This window comes from Caretta caretta, chromosome 3 (genome assembly GCF_965140235.1).
Source record: "Caretta caretta isolate rCarCar2 chromosome 3, rCarCar1.hap1, whole genome shotgun sequence".
Lineage (NCBI taxonomy): Eukaryota > Metazoa > Chordata > Testudines > Cheloniidae > Caretta > Caretta caretta.
Genome location: NC_134208.1, coordinates 200,948,789 through 200,967,858, shown reverse-complemented (window position 1 = coordinate 200,967,858; position 19,070 = coordinate 200,948,789).

Sequence of the window (19,070 nt, the reverse complement as noted above, 5' to 3'; positions counted from 1 at the left end):
AGGGATAAGGGGTGAGGAAAGGTTCCAAGAAAAGATCCATTGCAAAGCATGGAGACAGACAGTAACCCTAGAGATAAAACTCTTCCCTTAATGAAATGAAATTCCTCATTCAGTGTTAGAAGAAAATAACTCTTCCCATGGCTCTCTGCTATTGTCACATGCCATGTGCCAAGCTAGGCAACAGAACCAGCTTTGAATCCAGGGCCCAAGCGAGTCCGCTGGGGGCCGGCCTGCAGTATCTCATTGGCTGTGCTCTTCCACCTTGAGGGTCACTGGGAGGCAGTCAAGGTGGTGAGTGTGTGGGGGGCTCTGTACTGCCTGTCTTGCCCAATAGAATCTGGCCCAAATAGTGGGTGAAGCTGAATTCTCCCCTTGTGATACAGATATTGGGTTTAGGATCTTCCACGGAGTTGTTGTTAAGAGATGCTGAGTTTGGGGAAATGACAACAGGGCCGGATCTTCAGCTGGTATAATTCAGCATGACTCTGTTGACTTCAAGGAAGCTAAGTTAATTTACAGCCACTGAGGATCTGGGCCAATAGTCCATGAAGAACTTCCTACTGAAAATGAAGCAATTCACCACTCACTTCTATTATTAGCAAATAAAGCTTCTGAAGCAGGAAGAATGACAAAACGAACTTCCTTTCCACTGGACCTGAAGTCAAAACCAGCCGTTGTCATGCACAGTGTTGAAAAAGCAGCTCTTAATAGAACTGTAGCTTTGCCAGGGCGGATGTCTAACATCTCCCATTAAAAAACAAACAAACACTCATAAACTCAACGGGCATTGATAACAACAGGAAAATATATCGCAGTCAAAAATAGGTTAGGGTTTACTGGTAATTTTAGTGGAATAATGACAGAATATTCTAACTAATTGACTAAAGAGTAAGACTGGTTTGTCAGCTTGGGTGCAGGACTGGGCCTCAGGAGATCTGAGTTCAATTTTTGACTCTGCTACGGACACCTGTGGGAGCTGGGGCATGCCATTTAATCTCTCTCTAGCACGGGGTGGCCAACCTGAGCCTGAGAATGAGTCAGAATTTACCAATGTACATTGCCAAAGAGCCACAGTAATATGTCAGTAGCCCCCTATCAGCTCCCCCCCCCCCCCGCCCTGCTCCCAGTGCCTCCCACCTACCGGCAGCCCCGATAATCAGCGCCTCCTCCTCCCTCCCCATCAGTGGTTTCGTGGCGTGCAGGAGGCTCAGGGGGAGGAAGGGGCAGGAGCGAGGCATGGCAGGCTCAGGGAAGGGGGCTGGAAGAGGTGGAGCGGGGGCAGGGCCTGTGGCAGAGCTAGGGGTTGAGCAGTGAGCACCCCCTGGCACATTGGAAAGTTGGCACCTGTAGCTCCAGCCCCGGAGTCGATGCCTATACAAGGAGCCACATCTTAACTTCTGAAGAGCCACATGTGGCTCCGAAGCCACAGGTTGGCCACCCCGTTCTAGTGCTTTTCCCCATTTGTAAAGTGGGGCTAACAATACTTCCTTTCTCCTGTGTTTTCTCTGTTTAGATTGTAAGTTCTTTGGGGCCAGGAGTGTTTCTTGCTATGTGTACATACAGCACCTAGCTTCACAGGATCCCAATCGCTCATTAAGGCCTCTAAGTGCTACCACAATAAAAACCAGAGCAACCTCTTTCTAAAGTAGAAAAACTATTGAAATGATCTTGGTGAAGTGTCAAGTCCGCTCCGCTCCTGCATATCTGGTGCTGCTTTGTTTTTTAAAAAACACGACTTCACTCATTCGCTGTTTCTACAAGTTAAAAATGACAAATTAAAACAATGTTTGCAAGACACCAGCAAAGAACTAATGCAAGGATGAGGGCAAACATTAGGCAACCCATTTTCAATGGGAGTTTTATCTGAGTTGGGAACAGAGATGCAGCTGCAGAATTTGATCCATTAATTATCCTTTCCTGGTCAAGCTGAAGTCCATATGCTTCTTCCTAGCTCACACAGAGCCAAGGCCCTATTGACTTATTACGATGATTACCTTCAAAACAGAGCGATTTAACTCTTCCCACACATAGTGCTGGAAGTTGCACTTCTCTCACACGCTAACTCTTATTGCTCCTTGCACTCACGATAACCTATGACTGTGTTCAGGATTCGCACCAACATGCCCTTTTGAAATCCTGTTGCCTGGGATCCAAAGACCTGAACATATTCTCCAGCGTACTGTATGTTTAAGAAACCAATCTCGTTTCACTGAAGGGCTCTGAACTAGCAGACTAGAGTGACATAGGAGAGCACATTGTGAGATTCCCTTGGATTCACAGCCAGCCTTCTGACCGGGATACAGATGGCAGGGGATCAGACTAAATCCCAGAAGGTGAAGCCCCATATGCCCATGCGTGTTTGCGAGTCTTATACACAGTCACACAGTGCAGCTCCTCTTTAAAAGCCTATTATTAGGCTTGTCTCCTTTGTGAACTTTCTCATTATCATTTCATTGTGCTGTGCAATCCCAGCCCGGTGCAATGAATATTGACTTCATGCTTGCTTTTCTAATTGAATTAGAGGGTGAGCGGGAGTGACTGGAGTCTCCTGCCTGCAGTCCTGCTTCCCTGGCAGCGGACTGAATGGAGGTTGAAAGAAAAGCTGTTTGCTTGATCACTGTGGCTAAGAGAGACCTGTCACAAAGCTGCAACAGGGATTTATTAAAAGACAGAAGAAAATGGGAGCGAGAGGTTCCTGCTCACTTCCAGCACCACCTGCTTGCTTGCTTGCTTGCGGCCGTATTACAGAAATAGAGGGAGAAAGAGAGAGAACTTAAGCAAATGCTTCAAGCAAAAGTGGATCTTTTCCCAGCACCGAAACTGCCTCGCCGTGGACAGATGTGTATCATTAGAGTCAGCTGAGGATAAAGAACACAAGCGTGTTTACTGTAACTGCTTCAGCAAGCAACTCCCCAGTCACTTCTAAAAAGTGCTAACACGTAGGGTGGGATTTTAGCCTGACTCTGCTCCTGCTGAAGTGAACGGTCAAACTGCTCCCAACGTGAGTGGGAGCTGGACGAGGCCAGCGCTGAGCGCTTTTGAAAATCCCACATTGAATTAGGCAGTGGCTTTGGTTCACCCTTGGGTTTCCACTCTTGCAACACAAGCCGTGGCCCCCCAGTACTTGAAAATCTGAGGGGTGGGCTTACTGCAGCACGGGCTCTTCACCATGCTTGCTGCGCCGGGGGGCTCGGAACTGGCCTGTGTTGGTCCGGAGAGGGGCCTGGGCAGGGCGCCTGGCTGAGGCACTGATTCTGTGCACGCCCTGGGTGCCTTCCCCAGTGGGGCTCTTCTGGAGCCCCGGCCAGGCTTTAAATTGCACTCTCCTTGGGGATTGACTCCCCCTCCAATGAAGCTGCCTCTGCTGGTGCACGGTGGGTTAGACCTGCATCAGCAGGGACGGATCAAGATGGGTGTTGGTGAAGCCCGTTGAAGATGGAGAGTGCCGTGCATGCCCTCTTTGGAGTAGCTAGCGTCCCCGGGGAAGTAGCTGTACTCAGGAAAAAGCAAGGGTGCTGATTGTGGCAGCAATCCCTAGAAAGGGATTGTAATGTGGGAGCTTTCTTTTTCCCGCCTCTTCTCTCGTGCATCCATGCAGGAGCCAGCCCTAGGCTGCTCCACTGTTAGATTGTGCTTTGGGCTCTGTAGGTAAGGGGTGGAGTGCAAGGCTCCAAGGCTATATCACAGCCCTCAGCATGGCGTAGCATACACCTTCCCTGCAGCTCCACTGGCCTATACACACAGAGGGAAAAATGGCTCACCCAACCCATACACGCCAGTTGGTAGATGTGAGCATTGGGCATGTGGCCCTGATCCCTGCGCATCACCTGGAGTTATGAGCAGGACAGTCCTAATGCGCCACACAGGAGGGTGGGTATATGTGGATTTTACTGCCTGCTAATCCCCTTCCTGGCTGCCTTAGACCAGGGCACGATCTAGTCCCTAGTGATTAAGATGTTGCTAGTCCATTGTGGCTGCAATGTAATACATTGTATTTGCTATCTGGATTGCAATAGCATCATTAGGCCGCAGTCATGGAACAGGGCCCCATGGTGCTAGGCACGGTACACCCCACACCCCCGAACCCACTCTCTGCCCCAAAGAGCTTACAAGTAGGGCTGGCCAAACATTTTTCCATCAAAATTGTTTTATGACACCCCTCCCCCCCAAAAAAAATTGTTTTTGGTGAAATACACCTTTTTTACCAAAAGTATCAGCTTTCTGCAGAACATGTTGATTGATGGAATATTTTGTCACAGAAAACTGAGAGATTTAGGTCAGAAATGGGGGTTGTTGGGTTTGCCTCATGTCCACATTCTCCTCTTTGGGCCGGGATCCTCAGCTGGTCTACATCTGCCATAATGCATAGTGCAGAAGGTCAGGGATCTGCATCTGTGACTCTCAACCTCAGCACCCTTTCCTGCATCTGGATCGGCTGTACAGCTGGCTTTGCCTCCAAGAGGGGTTGCTGTGGCTCAGGAATCGTATCCTCTCATTTCATGCCTTTTTAAGGCTTGAAAAGGAGGATTTGTCCTCTTACAAGCAAGCTTAAATATCCATTGTAGGTCATTTATTAGTATGTGCGTATCAGAAACGCTCATTTTACAGTATGTGCCTGATTTTGCTCTTATTTACGCTGCTTGTAAATCAGGAGTAACTACACTGAACTTAGTGGCGGTACACTGAGAGAAACCTGGTGCCGGACCAGAATAAACCCTTTTTGAGAAGTTCTACCAATGGAATCTCAGGTACAGTGTATGTGGGCAGATGTATCTGCATATCACAGATAATTTGTATAGTGTGTTTCGAGGAAAATGAATTATGTAAAAGAGATACAGCACTCTACTCATTCCTGATACATCTGTCTCTCTGTCTGTCTCTCTCTCTATATATATGGGATAAGACTTTGAAAATAGTTTTCAGGCCTTATCTGACTTTTCATAGCTAGGATTTGTGCCTTTCTCCTATTTCCCTGGTCCTTCTCCAAATGTGTGGTCTGCTTGGCAAAGTACTCAGAACTCGTAGTTTCTTTCATTGTTTCTTCTCTTTTCTGCTTCACTTTCCGTCCCACTGTTCTGTATTATTGACTTGCTCCATTTTTATGGCTTTCACTTTACTTTCCACAACTTTTATTTGTATTTTTTCTCCTTATCTTCCTTTGTCTGGCTCCAATTAGCCTCAGCATCCAACAGTATAATAAATCACTAAGAAACCTCCTCACTGTTCAGTGGCTGGTACGTGGCTTAGTGTGGCTCTTACTTTTCCGAATGATTAATCAGGAATTAATCTTTGTTTGCAATAAGTTTATTGGTGCCTGCTCTTCGGTAGCTGCTAAGCTGTTTGCAAACAAAAGGGAGGGTTTTGTTGTGACCTTAATGGAGATAGGGTGACAGGTGGATTTATTCTCAGGTTTACATGGCTTAAAAGGGCAAATCAGCTGGCACCCTTTGAATTTTAAGAGACACTTCAGTTGGGTTTGTGCATGTTTGATAGATTCACACTAGCATGGGTAGAACTGATATTGCTACCCACTGAAACTGAATGACCTCCTCTCATTAATAAAGGATAGCTACTTTTTTGGCATTTGCATTAGTTTTAATAAGTGCTGGGAGACCGGATAAGCTTCAGTTAGTATTCTGTTCTATCCAGGTCTATTCCTGGCTCTTCCAGGCATCTGCTGTGTGAACTTTGGCAAGTCGCGTCAACTGTTTCTGCCTGTTTCCTCACCCACTATTTGTCTGTCTTGTCTGTTTGGATTGTATGCTCTTATGGGCAGGGACTGCATCTCAAATATGTGTTTGTACAGCACCTAGCACAATGGAGCCCTGATCTCATTAGGAGCATCTAGGCCCATAGGCACCAACTTCCTCAGTTCCCGGGGGTGCTCTGTCCCAGGCCCTGCCCCCACCCTCAGCGCCCCCCCCACCTCTTCCTGTCCCCGCTCCTTCCCCTCCCCCACCCCCAGTGCCCCCTGCATGCTGCTGGACAGCTGGTCAGGATGGGCAGGAGGCACTGGGGGAAGGGAGAGGATCTGATTGGTGGGGCCAGCCCTGGTGCACCCACGGAGTCCGTGCCTATGTCTAGACCTTACTATAGTACAAATAGTTCGTCATCATCATACTTATTATTATATTTTTATATAAACCAGAATTATTTGATCTAGCATGGCATGTCCTCATGTTATTATTGTGATACATGTGATAGACTGGAGAGATTGGCCTACATAAAACGAGGTGCATGCAGGGCTGGCTCCAGGTTTTTTGTCGCCCCGAGCGCAACCGCCGCCCAAACGGAAAAAAAAAAGAGGATGGCTGGAATGCCACCCCCGGAAATGGGCCACCCACAGCACGTGCTTGCTTTGCCGGTGGCTAGAGCCGGTCCTGGGGGCATGATATGTTCGTAGCATGTGACCTCCAGGGAATGATGATGTTCCCGTAACTGAGAGAGCTGCCTTACTGACTAGCTCATATATTACCATTGCTGATCTCCTTGACTATCTTCCTGACTAGAGGTTCTGGGTGAAGTCCTGGTCTTACTGAAGGCAACGGGAGTTTTGCCACTGGCTCCAATGGGGCAAAGATTTCCCCTCTGCCGTTGAATTCCTGCACTATTGAGCACACATGCTTCCAGGCCTGCTGAGGGGGCAATTGCCCAGGGGCCCAGGCAATTTAAAAGGGCCCGGGGGCCCATGGCCACTGCCGCTGCTGCGGTAGCAGTGGCCAGGAGCCCCGGGCCCTTTTAAATCACCCGGGCGGGTCACAGGACTCCTAGGCATGCGCAATTGCTCTGGGCCCCGGCCTCGTGGGCGGTCCTGGAAGTGATGGATTCATCACTTCCGCCCCGGGGCCCACCCCCACTAGGGATGGCCATAGCCCTGGGGCCTGTAATTTCTGTCGGCAGGCCTGCATGCCTCTGATGGCAGAGGGTGGCTCTGAGCACCTAAGATGCAGTAGCCATTGGGTGAAAATGGTAAGCCATTAATATTCTAGAAAGCAATATTACAGAAGACTATCCCTCCAAAGTGCTCAGTGGAGGGATACAGTCTGAGTAAACAATCCCCGTCTTTTCCTGTGTTTGTCTTAGACCAAAGATATGAACATGCTTTCTTCACCACCAAATTGTTGGCCTGAATGACAATCGAGCCTTTGAAGAAACAGAAATGATGTTGACCTTTTGCTTAGATTTGGGGTCACTGCAGAAAGGAAGTTTTATAAACCACCTACGCCATATTTCCGCCCAAAGTTGGAGTGAGAATCCTGCTGGATTATAAACAGCTCATATCCATGAACTAGCTTAACTTTCTGGCTGAGTAGGAGCTGTCATGTGTGGTCTTCCCATATCAAGGCTGGTACTCATAAATCAAGACTGAATGTCTTTCTGAAAGAAATGCTCTGGTAGAGCCACAAGTTATTGGGTTGGCTACAGGAATAACTGAGTGAAATGCTGTGGCCTGTGTTATGCGGGTCAGACTAAATGATCAGAATGGTCCCCTTTGGCTTTAAAAATCTATGAATCTAGGTATTGTTCGTTATTTTATGGAATCCCAGTGTCTGAGAGACAGAAGACATGGTGTCTTTTTTCAGTAATGTCTTCTTGCCCTTTGAGCTCTTTATAACTTGCTGGTGTTGTTTGTGTTTTCTGAAGGAGATAGCAGGGGAAAAAATTCTACTTCTTTGAGATCACAGAATGCTTTGAGCGGCTCTTGTTTCTGTTGACACGGATCTGTCATTGGTATACAACCTCTGAAAGGGACTGAAATCACTTGCCACAAAGAACTGTAGTCATCAGAGACCGCCATCCCTCTGTGTAAAACATAACCTCATATAGGCATGGAGCCTTACAATTCCACCTATCCTATAGGATGGGAGTGTTTTGTTTTGCTTTTTTACAAGAATTCAGTTATTATGGAGTTCGCCCTTGAGGGCAAGGGACCCCATGCAGAACAGATGTGAATTCAAGACTCCAGCCTCACAAGCCTTATTCTCCTATCACTCACACTTGTGTAAATCAGGAGCAATGCTACTGAAGTCTATAGTGTTATATCAGTGTAAACAGTGTAAACAGCAGGATGATCAGATCCTATGGCGGATAGATATTACTTATCCTGAATGACAGCTATGCCAGTTATTGTTTGTTGTGAGTGTATTTCGTTGTTCATTTGGACATGAATGTTTGGTTAGAATTTCAAGAAAGCTTTTATGGCATAATATTTTCTTGGAGTGCTCTGCAAATCAGAATATGTTAAACCAAAGCTCTAGGTATGCATTTATTTTAAGTGTTACTCTTGGCTGCTAAGAGCCGCCGAGTAACATTTAATAACAAGGAGAGGCAATGTGATCTGGTATATAGATGATGAGTCAAGGAGCAAGACTGGGGTTCTGAGCCCAGCTCTGTTGCTGGCCTGCTGTCTGATCTTGGAGAAATCATATCCAGACTGCGTGCCTCTCTTCCCCCTCCCCTCTGGTCTCTGTCTTGTCTACTTAGACTGTAAGCTCCATGGGGCAGAGACTGTTGCTCCTCACCAATGGGGTCTTGATCCCAGCTTGGGCCTCCAGGTGCTATTCTGATACAAAGAATAACAACAGTTAAAACACTGGTGGTTTAATGTTAATTAGGCGGTCATCTCCAGCAGTAATGGGGGCGTATTTCTAGAGTTGATGGCTGCCTCTTCTAAAGTACAATTGCAGATAGGTCTTCCTCTTGCCCCTACAAGAAAACAGATCCAACTTTGTCAGGCCTCTGGTATTCTGAACTCCTAGCAGGTTTATTATGCTGACATCATTCTGTAGGAAACATCTTAAGAGATTCTGAATCACAAAGCATCGAACTCCTGCCTTTGGAATTAAAATTACATCTGCTGCTCTCTGAATGAAAATGTGTGAATGTTTATAGATACATTTAATTAAATACATCTCACTCAATTTAACTAGCTTTGCTCAGTGGGGTCATGATTAACACATATAGTCTCACATTCCTGACAGGCACTTAAAAAAAAATCAGAGTTCCCTAAATGAAACCAAAACAGTCTCATTAAAAAATTAAACAGAATTACCAGTGTGATTTGATGACCTACAGCAATGATCAAAGTGATTGCCTTAGTAGCAGACAGTCCAGTATTACCAGAGATGAAACCATACAGTTTAAATAATGTAAGAACCAGGTGCTTCATTTTCTCCCATGGGTTAGGTGCTACCCTGTTGACTAAACAGTACAGACATTTACTGCCATACCTAAATGTTTAATCAGCACAGTGGCAGCCTATCAGTTTATACAGGACTAAGTCCTCAATGAGACATTGGTATGCACAGATAAGGGGATGGTAGATCAGAGTGCTGGGTGTTTAGGTGTTCAAGTGATCATAGAGATTTGCTCTATTGAATCATTTGTTTCAAGTTTTGTTTTTTTTTCAAGGTTTTTTTAAATTTTAAACAAATATAATGGCTTTGATCCTCAGCTGGTGTAAACAGTTCCATTGTAATCAGTGGAGCTACACCAATTTGCATCAGCTGAGGATCTGGCTTGATATCGCTGTGTGTTTAAAGCAGCTAGTTAGAGAAAAAAACATGCAATGGGTGGCTTTGTGCTTACAGTAAATAGCCCCCAGAGTGGTATTTATATAACACATTCTGTAACCTTTGAAACCATTTTCAGAGAAATGTTTTGAAGAGTTTTAGAAAGGCTGGTAAGTTTCTATGTATGCTGTAGAGCTAGTTTGATACTGGCACAGAATTGCTTGGTGCTTAAACCACTTATTAAAGTCTAGACGCAACATAAAAGCATGTAAATTGTTTCCAGTCATCTCTAGTAAAAACTTCAGCTTGAACTGGGAATTGATTGGTGAATCTCTTAGCGTAATTAAAATTGACTGTTAAAGTTTCTTTTGGTTAATTGGTAACACTTTCTTTGGAAGTCCGTGCTGGATCATTTAAAGGAGTTCCTGAGTATATGATCAGAACGCAAATATAGTTTTATGGGCAGGTTTACAGTTATGTTCCACCCTGGTGGTCTTTCTTCCTGTGTCTTTCCTAGTTAAGATTTATGCTGTCATTCACCACAGTCTAATTGTGTTTTGATAAAAATGAAATGGTTGCTGATCCATTTCAGACTGAAAGATGAACTGAAATATTACACAATCCCAAATCCTGTCTCCCCCAAACCCTTCATTTTTAATTCCAGGTAGTCTATTCTAGTCTATTCCATTCTGTTTTATTCTATTCAGGTTCTTAAACCATGCTCATCATTGTAGTATTTGAGTGCCTTCTTTCAGTGTATATACCACATGTTACTCTATGTTTCTGTTAAAGAAGGCAAGGCCACAGAAGTATGCCTTGTATTTAGAGTGGAATGTGTTGAGCTTTGTGATGGTCCTTAGTTCCTGTTGGAAATTCACAGTCTTGAGCAAGCCCTGAGTCAAAAAAAGTATCACAATTCAGGACAGCACTTAAGCACCTGCTTATGCTGAAGCACGTGCTTAATCCAGAATAGGGACAGACTTTATCATAGTCTAAAGTGCTTTCCTGAATCAGGGCCTACAAATGCACCTTAAGGTCTTCTACAGTGGCATATTTTTTTAGTGCACCCCCAGCCAGTGCTGTTCAGTAGTAATGTGTCGGGTCTCATAGTATCAGGGGGTAGCTGTGTTAGTCTGTATCCACAAAAACAACAAGGAGTCTGGTGGCACCTTAAAGACTAACAGATTTATTTGGGCATAAGCTTTCGTGGGTAAAAAACCCCACTTCTTCAGATGCATGGAGTGAAAATTGCAGATGCAGGCATTATTATACTGACACATGAAGAGAAGGGAGTTACCTCACAAGTGGAGAACCAGTGCTGACAGGGCCAATCAATCAGGGTGGATATAGTCCACTCCCAATAATTGATGAGGAGATGTCAATTCCAGGAGAAGTAAAGTTGCTTTTGTAGTGAGCCAGCCACTCCCAGTCCCTATTCAAGCCCAAATTAATGGCGTTAAATTTGCAAATGAATTTTAGTTCTGCAGTTTCTCTTTGAAGTCTGTTTCTGAAGCTTTTTTGTTCAAGGATGGCTACTTTTGAATCTGTTATAGAATGTCCAGGAAGATTGAAGTGTTCTCCTACTGCCTTTTGTATGCTACCATTCCTAATGTCCGATTTGTGTCCATTTATTCTTTTACATAGATACCTTTTTCAGGTATCCTATTATATCTTTCTCTTTGCACTTGAAGCTTATTTTCACTGACTAGCTTCAAGGTGGGTAGCTCTAATGTATGGGCAATTAGCATGAGCGAAATATAGATAGATTGACATTGAGAAAGGTGTTTCATGAAATGATCTTTTGATTAGGCATACCTTTCAGTGGGGTTTATATGAAATGGGACCCTCTAAAATATTGTTATGAGGTTTTGTGCAGCAGAGGTGACGCATGCAGAATACATGATGGTGTAGTAGAAATAGTTATCAATGCATGCTAACTACACAGCCATCCAGTCTCTCGCCAATAACCACAACAAACCACTGTGTGTGTTCATGTCCGCACTTATTTGTAAATATGTTCACATGTCTGAAACACTCCCTGATGGTCTCATAGAGCTTAGTTAATAGGAAATCAGGTTCACTGTTGCAAATTGTTGTTTTAAATGAAGCAAAATATCACAGTTGAAATGGTGCCAGGGCTTTCCTAGGTTGAACTCCGCATCAGACCCATAAGGAATAGTAGAATACCTCTTCAGCTTTCAAAGCCATCAAAGTCACTGGGGCCCCCATCCAGGGACATCATTTCAGAAAATATTGGGTGGGGGGAAGGGAGGAGTTATGTCAGCATATAAAGCATTACAAGTGATTATACTATATCCTGCAAAGGTTGGGTGTGTGTATGTATGTGTGTGTGTGTGTGTGTGGGAAGATGGGACAAAAACTGAATCATATAAGACCAATGAAAAGTTTGGAGGGGGGCCAACCAAGGTCTAGATGGCACAAGTGCACAGCAAGATCCTCACAGATATTTACACACTTAATTCCCCTTGAAACCAGTGGGAGTTAGGCACCTAACTACCTGTCAGGATTGGGGTCTGGAAGTCTTTCCATTGACATCAGCGGGCTTTGGCTCAGCCTGTGTGGTCAGTCAGATGACATGGCTTCCCTCAGTCTAGCCTAATTCAGGAAAGCACTTATCATTGGGACGTAAGCACAGACTCGAAGTTAAGCTTGCACTCAACGGCTGTCCTGAATGGATCTGCTGTTCTGATGAGCCTCTGGCAGTAGAATTCCAAGACTGTGCAACACAATCTGGACTTCAAATAATGATGTTTGTAGCTTGTTGAAGGTTAAACTGCCTAAACAGTCCATGCTAATGCAGCTACGGTTCTGTATTCCACAGGAGAAAGAGTCATATGCATGTATTATGCTGTACAGTGTTCCTGTTAAAGCCACAGGTTCAAATCTACCCTCAGCTTCAAACTGTTGAACTGCAGACAAGGGTAATAAATGATTTTTTTAAAATGTGCTTTCTATAACTTAGAGAGAGAAGCTGGGTGAGGTAATATATTTTATTGGACCAGACCTGTAGAAGAGCTCCGTGTAAGCACGAAAGCTTGTCTCTCTCTCTCACCAACAGAAATTGGTCCAATAAAAGATATTCCCTCACCCTTGTCTCTCTAGTATCCTGGGACCAATAGGGCTACGACAAGACTGCATTTTCTATAATTTGACAGGTGTGGCCCATTTATGCAGACACAATGGGCCAAATACTTCTCTGTTACCTCTGTTGACTTTAAAGGTGAGAAATAATGTTTTTTTCCCCCTTAAATAAATAATTCCTCAACCCTAAATATCTCATCTGCAGCCAGGGAGAGAGGGATAGCATGGCTGTAACTGAGGGCGGAATCTGAGCCTGGGCTTTTAAGAATACCATACTTTACAATGCATGCACATGGATTCCTTCGTGAGTTTTGTTCTCCCACCCCCATTGCACATGCATGCTGGTTTGCCAATGTAGGTTTGCTCCTAGTGACAGGCTTCTGTCTTTTTTTTAAAAAAAATTATAACAGAGCCATTATTTTAAAATGCACATGGTATAAGGAATTATACCAGCTTTGCAGAGAGGGGAAAACAAAGTCAGTGTCAAAATTGGGGGCCTATCATCCTTGACATCGTCCTTTCAGTTACTCAATGTGACAGGTGATACCCAGTTGGCTTTAAGATCTACCCCCATGTGTGAAAAGATGAATGCTTCTGGACTGGTCCATTCTAACTCCCTTCAAGGCAAGAACAGTGGGGGAGATGGTGATGAGCGTGCCCAAAGAGATTGCCTTAAGCTTATTTGGTTTTCTTTTCACATATGCAACGTGATCCAATTATTTTTAAGCAATGAGGTCATTTAAGTGTGCCAGACCAGAGGTTTGCCATTTCCCCCCCATTCATTTTCTTAAATCTTATTGTCAGCCATGTTGCCCTTGACTAGCAGAGCAGCTGCTTAGGGTCTGCCTGTGTAGTTATAATCCCATTAAAGAACCCCCCATTATGTTGCTAATGTATTTATAAAGAAACTAGTCACCTGGAATTAACAGTTGATACTTCTCCCTGGACATGCTGTACTGAAATAGAATAATTTCTGATCCCCTGCCTTGTTAGATATGACCAGTTGCTTTTGTCATGGTGCCAAATTGGCTGAAATAGATTAGCAATTAATGCAGAACATGCTTTCCTGTGTTTGCAAAGTCCTTGTAATCATCACTGCCGATCACATTCTCATCAGCTCTTTCCTGATAGTGCTGAGATGACAGATATGCCTGGGTTTAGGGAGCTTATAGTCTTACATGGAAATATGAAAGGCATTAAATGAACATCCTGACAGAGAAGGTGAGGAATCTGATGCAAGGGAATGGGTTCCAAACCATTTTCAAGTACATTCGCCTTTAACTTTTTTCAGTCAGCACCAAGTTTGCAAGCCTTATGAAGCCTTAAAGGGAAGGAAAGCTCTTCTAAAAATAATTGCCTCCCGCCACCTTTAACTAAACCCTCATTGCTAACTCTTCATTAATTTCAGGGATACCCAGTTCAAAGTTATCCACCTAACTTTAAACCTTCCACGGGCTTGCTGCAGCCTACCTCAGAATGGGTTGGAAGTCAGTGGGATTTTTGTCTTTGACTTCAGTGGGGTTAGGATTTCACTCCAAAACCTCTCTCTGTCTCTCTCTCTCTCTCTCTCCATACAATCCAGCCATTTTTGGTGCAAGAGCCTTCTTACAGCATTAGCCAACTGGAATGCCCATCCTTTCTCTCTCCACCTCATCGACTCTTCATCTCACTGCAAATCTCAGCCTCTGTTTCCCTTCCTCGGCTTCTTCTGTTGTCTCTCTCTGCATTTATAGCATTTGCTCTGCAAAGCATGTTACAGTCCAAGATGTTTGTGTTGGGTTTTTTTGCGGGGAAGGGTAGCGGGGGGGGGGGGGGGGGGACAGGGGGTAGAGGAAGGCTGATATACACACTCAAGTTGTGTTGCACTTTGAAAGGGAGGGAAAATGGCCTTCTGGCCAAGGCAATGGTTTGTGACTTAGGAGATCTGCGTTCAGTTCCCTGCTCTGCCACAGACTCTGTGGGCAAGTCACTCATGATCTCTACCTCAGTTTCCCCATCAGTAAAATGGAGAGAATACTTTGTCAATTTTGTATATTTGGAGTGTCTGATCTGTTGGGCAGGGACTAATATTTTACGTTTGTACATAGCCATGCACAATGGTCCCCTGACCTGATTGGCACTAAAAGTTATGAAATGATCATACTAATAATGAGCATGAGGTGTTTTAATATTACAGTGTTGTGGGCCACATAAGTGTGTAGATGGAAAAGTCTGAGTTTTGGAGGACTGAGGAACCAAACCCAATAACATCATCTGGTGCATGAGAACCAAAATGCAAAGCAGCCCAGTCTAGGTTGGCTGTGCAAGCTGAGGACAATGAAAACAGACTGAAAGCTGACAGCATCAATGGTGAAGCAATGAAAAGTAAATGAGCTTTAAAAGAATTCTAGCATTTTTAATCCTGCGTTTTCTCCCCAACTATATAGCTTTTTGCTTGATAGAGTTGGCAAAATATCTTTTCATTTCACTAAAAGGGAATAATGGGTCAGACCCTCAGAACTGCTCTGCCCCTTTGCACTGCTCTGTTGGCTGGCATAGAGCCAGCTCAAGGAGCCAGGGGGAGTCCCCGGGTGTCACAGAGCTGGCGAATGGCTCTCCAAGGTCCCATGGCCAGGCACAGTGTAGCTGAGCTCCAGTGATCCCTGGCTGCCAGAATGTCCCCTTGGATTCATGGGGAATGGATGTAACTTAAAGCAGCTGTATGTTGCACTGGGGGTTAAAGCGGCTCTCACCAAGCCCCGGGATTGGGGAGCCACAAGGGAGCCATCTTTGCCCCCCCAACACTCTCCCCGTGCTGAGAGTAGCTTGGTCGAACCAGAGGATGCAGCTCAAAGTTGTTAGAACGTTTCCATTTCATGTGGGCTGGTATTGCAATGTGTGCTCTTAATTCTAGCAAATTGTGTAAAATTGTGACGCCAAGGTAGCATTCTTCCTTCAAAGTTTCAAAATTAGTAAAAATGTTGTGTGGGATTGGAAACTTGGGCTGTGGTTTTCTACCGCTCCAAGAATAAAATTCCTCTGGCTTTGTAAAAAAGCCCAGAGAAGTTGTCCATTTAAAATAAAAACTAAAGACACCTTTTTTTAGTGACAGTTTTACTGTGTTTCTAGGATACATTATGCTGGATGTTGCCCTCCCATAGATCTTGACAACCCCAATGAACTCAGTGGGTAAAGGTGAGATCAGAATTTGGCCAACTAACCCTTCTAAATGAATTAATATCACTGAAAATTAGAAATCGCAGAAATCAGTGTAAGGATCTTCTAGGGCTTTTGGGAATATTTACTAGAAAAAGGCCATTGATTGTAAGATCTTATTTTAGATAGTCACTGCCCCCAAAGAGCTTACAATCATTTTCTTCATGTTTGTACACTACCTAACACAATGGGCCTTTGCCCTAATTGCTATCAAGGTGCGATCACTATATAACTCTTACATAAGAAATGCTCGCAGATGTTTTCATTGTTCCTACCTTCCTTCTTGACTGATTCAAGGGACGTCCTCAGCAACAGGGACATTACCAATATTTTATTATTGTCCTGAATTGATCAGGAGATTACAAATGCAATGTTGAAATGTTCATGAGTTCAATTCTGACTCAGAGGTAGACGAATTATTCTCAGATAAAATCATTCATTTAGTTTTGCTCTTTTTTCCCCATTCGTATATTGTCCATAAATAGATCAATGTTTCCATGAATTCGATTACAATTGTTGGATGAATGTGAACAAGTTAATGTTTATAGATTTCTGGCAATCTCAGAGAATATTGAATATAAGCAATTCAGAGCATAAGCTATTAAGAGACAATGTGGTCCAGTATATAGCACCTTGGCTTGGGACCCAGGAGACCTGCATTCTATCCCCATTGTGCAAGTGACCACTCCCTGATGTTTGATAAATCCCTTCACCTGTCGGTTTCCCTTCGTATTTGATTAGCTGTAATTCTGAAGTTGGGATTTCTCAAACTATGTGTATTAATAATGTCTCGTACAATGGCGCTCCAGTCTTGGGTGGAGCCTCTAAGTGCTACTACAATATAAATAACATTTCTGCTCATTCACTAGAATATTCATGGAGAGTGAATACACAATGGGCATGAACACAGGCAAGATGACGGTTTGAACTCATGTTCACAAAGAGCTTTTTGCAATATCCTTCTCGTTCTACCGGTGACCAAACCTTGTCACTAGTCAGTGGCCTGTGTGGAACAGGTCTGGTGGCCCAAGTCCGTTTCCTTTGAATGGGCGTCCATATCACAAGAAAACACCACCAAGGTGGGAACTAATTGGAATAGTGAATGGAAATTTCCAATAAAGAAGCCAAGGACTAAAGGTCTGATACTGTGAGGTACTGAGCACCTCTGGGGTGATGCTGAGCATCTTCAATTTCTATTAAAATTATTGACCCTTTTGCCCCACCCCCTGCTCTACCCTCAGCCACCTTCCTCCACTCAGGTGGGCTGGGACATCTGCAACTGCAGAAGTGTGGGGGTGGAAGGGGGTTGGATAGTCCCCAGCAAGAAACACCTCCTCAGAGATGAATATGCTCATGGGGTGGGGGTTTTGCAAAGCACTCGGTGTTGCCCTAACCCTACTCCCACTGAAGTCCAAGGGAGTTTTACCAAGGGCAACGGTGGGAGCACTTTTAGGCCAAGGCTGGGCACTCTGAGATAACTCCACTCTCCAAATGGTACCAGCGAGCAGCCCGGCCATTTTGGTGGTGGTGTTAAAAGGCAGCGACTATCTCTTGGTGTGCTATGAGGTCCAGATGGTGGTCTGTCCTGTGCTCCAGGGGGAGTAAGATGTCTCCTTCCTTCCAGTGCTGGCTACCTGCCTCATGAGTAGCAGTGTAACCTGGGCAAGCAGCATCCTCAGGGTCTCCTGTGCAGGTGGGGAAGGACAGACTGCTTGCCAAGGGGAAGCGTGCTCCGCCAGCTCCCCTCAAAGCAAGGAAGTTCGGAACCAGGAGGTCATAATCGGCTTCTAACAACACTCTGACCCATTTGCAGGGATCCTGGCAAAGCCACAACTGAGCCCCTCATTGACAGCTGGGTTCCATCTCAAAGGCTCAATGTCCATCTCTCTCTTGCCTCTGTTTTAATTGACTGTCTTTGATTGCATTTTCCACCCTGTCAGGCAGTCCTGCCATTCTGCATTGTGGCTTACACAGCTTGGGTCCTGTTTTCTTTGCTGTTTCCTAATGGGCAAAAAGCCATACAGACCCCTCCCAACATAGCACGTGCCAAGGCTGGGAGAGGAGGCCTGGGGAAGAGAGAAACTCAACAATCTCAACTTCCATAGCATTCATGCTATCCCTGCAACTACCTGACATCAGCATTCAATCACCCACTAAAGCTGTTTGTTCCCTCATACTCCTTCTGCATAATCCTCATCCCTTACATATCCTGGCTGTCACCATTTAGCCAGGACCCTCACTCCATTAGCTCAAGCTGGCAAATACACCTGTCACAGGATAGGGGTTGGTATCCTACTGATGACAATACTATGTCTAGCCTATTGGGGCCCTGGGCAATGGCTGGGCTTTTTAGGTGCTACCACAATATATAAATAATTACCCGGTTTTCCCTGTTATACTCAGCATCAGTCAGAGTATCCTGAAGGTTGATCTAATTTACAGTGATTATAACAGGATCCACTGCATGAATTATACCCAGCTGCCTGCATCCCCAGTGGGCTGATCTGGTAGCTCGGTATTTCCAGGGCATAGAGATGGGCTGACCTCTGTGTGCTGGTGATTTGATAGGGGACTGGCCTAGAAACTGCTATGGCTTTTCAGGGGAAAGGTGTAGGGGACCAGACCCACTGGCTTACAGCTGCTTTGCCCAGATGCATAGGCCAGGGTCCAGTCCCTAGCTGTGTGATATCCAGGATTACACAGCAGCTGCAGAGTGATCAGGTTGTATGGGTAGACATATGTTCTTTGCAGTTCACAGGATTGATAAAGTATTCTGAGTATGAAAAAATAATCGGAGAAGAAAGCTTTTACATTTTGTTTAATCTTAACCGGCAACAGTCAAAACATTAGAAGGCGTTTGGAGAAGTGGCTGAAGTTCGGAGCCTGGGGAGGACCACCGAGAGATGAATGATGCTTGGAATGGCCGAAGAGAAAAGATTCAGTGGACACATCTGGAATAAATGGAGAAAGCAAATTAGAATGATTCAGAGCTGGGCCTTAACTGTGTCCCGGTGAAGTCAATGGGACAGGGATTGGTGGTGCTGGGAGGATATGCCCAGAATGAGAACACTGCGGAGGCTTGGTTTGACTAGAGAAGCCTAGATCCGCTGAGGACTGATAGATTTAAAAGAGGCCGACAGTGTAAGAAGGGGGGATGCAGCATTTAGAGGGAGGGAGAACTCAAAAGCTCTGAGTCATCTACCTAAGGTAGATTGGAAAGGCCCGAGAAAGAGGAAGATGTTGGCAAGCCATGGAGCCTCA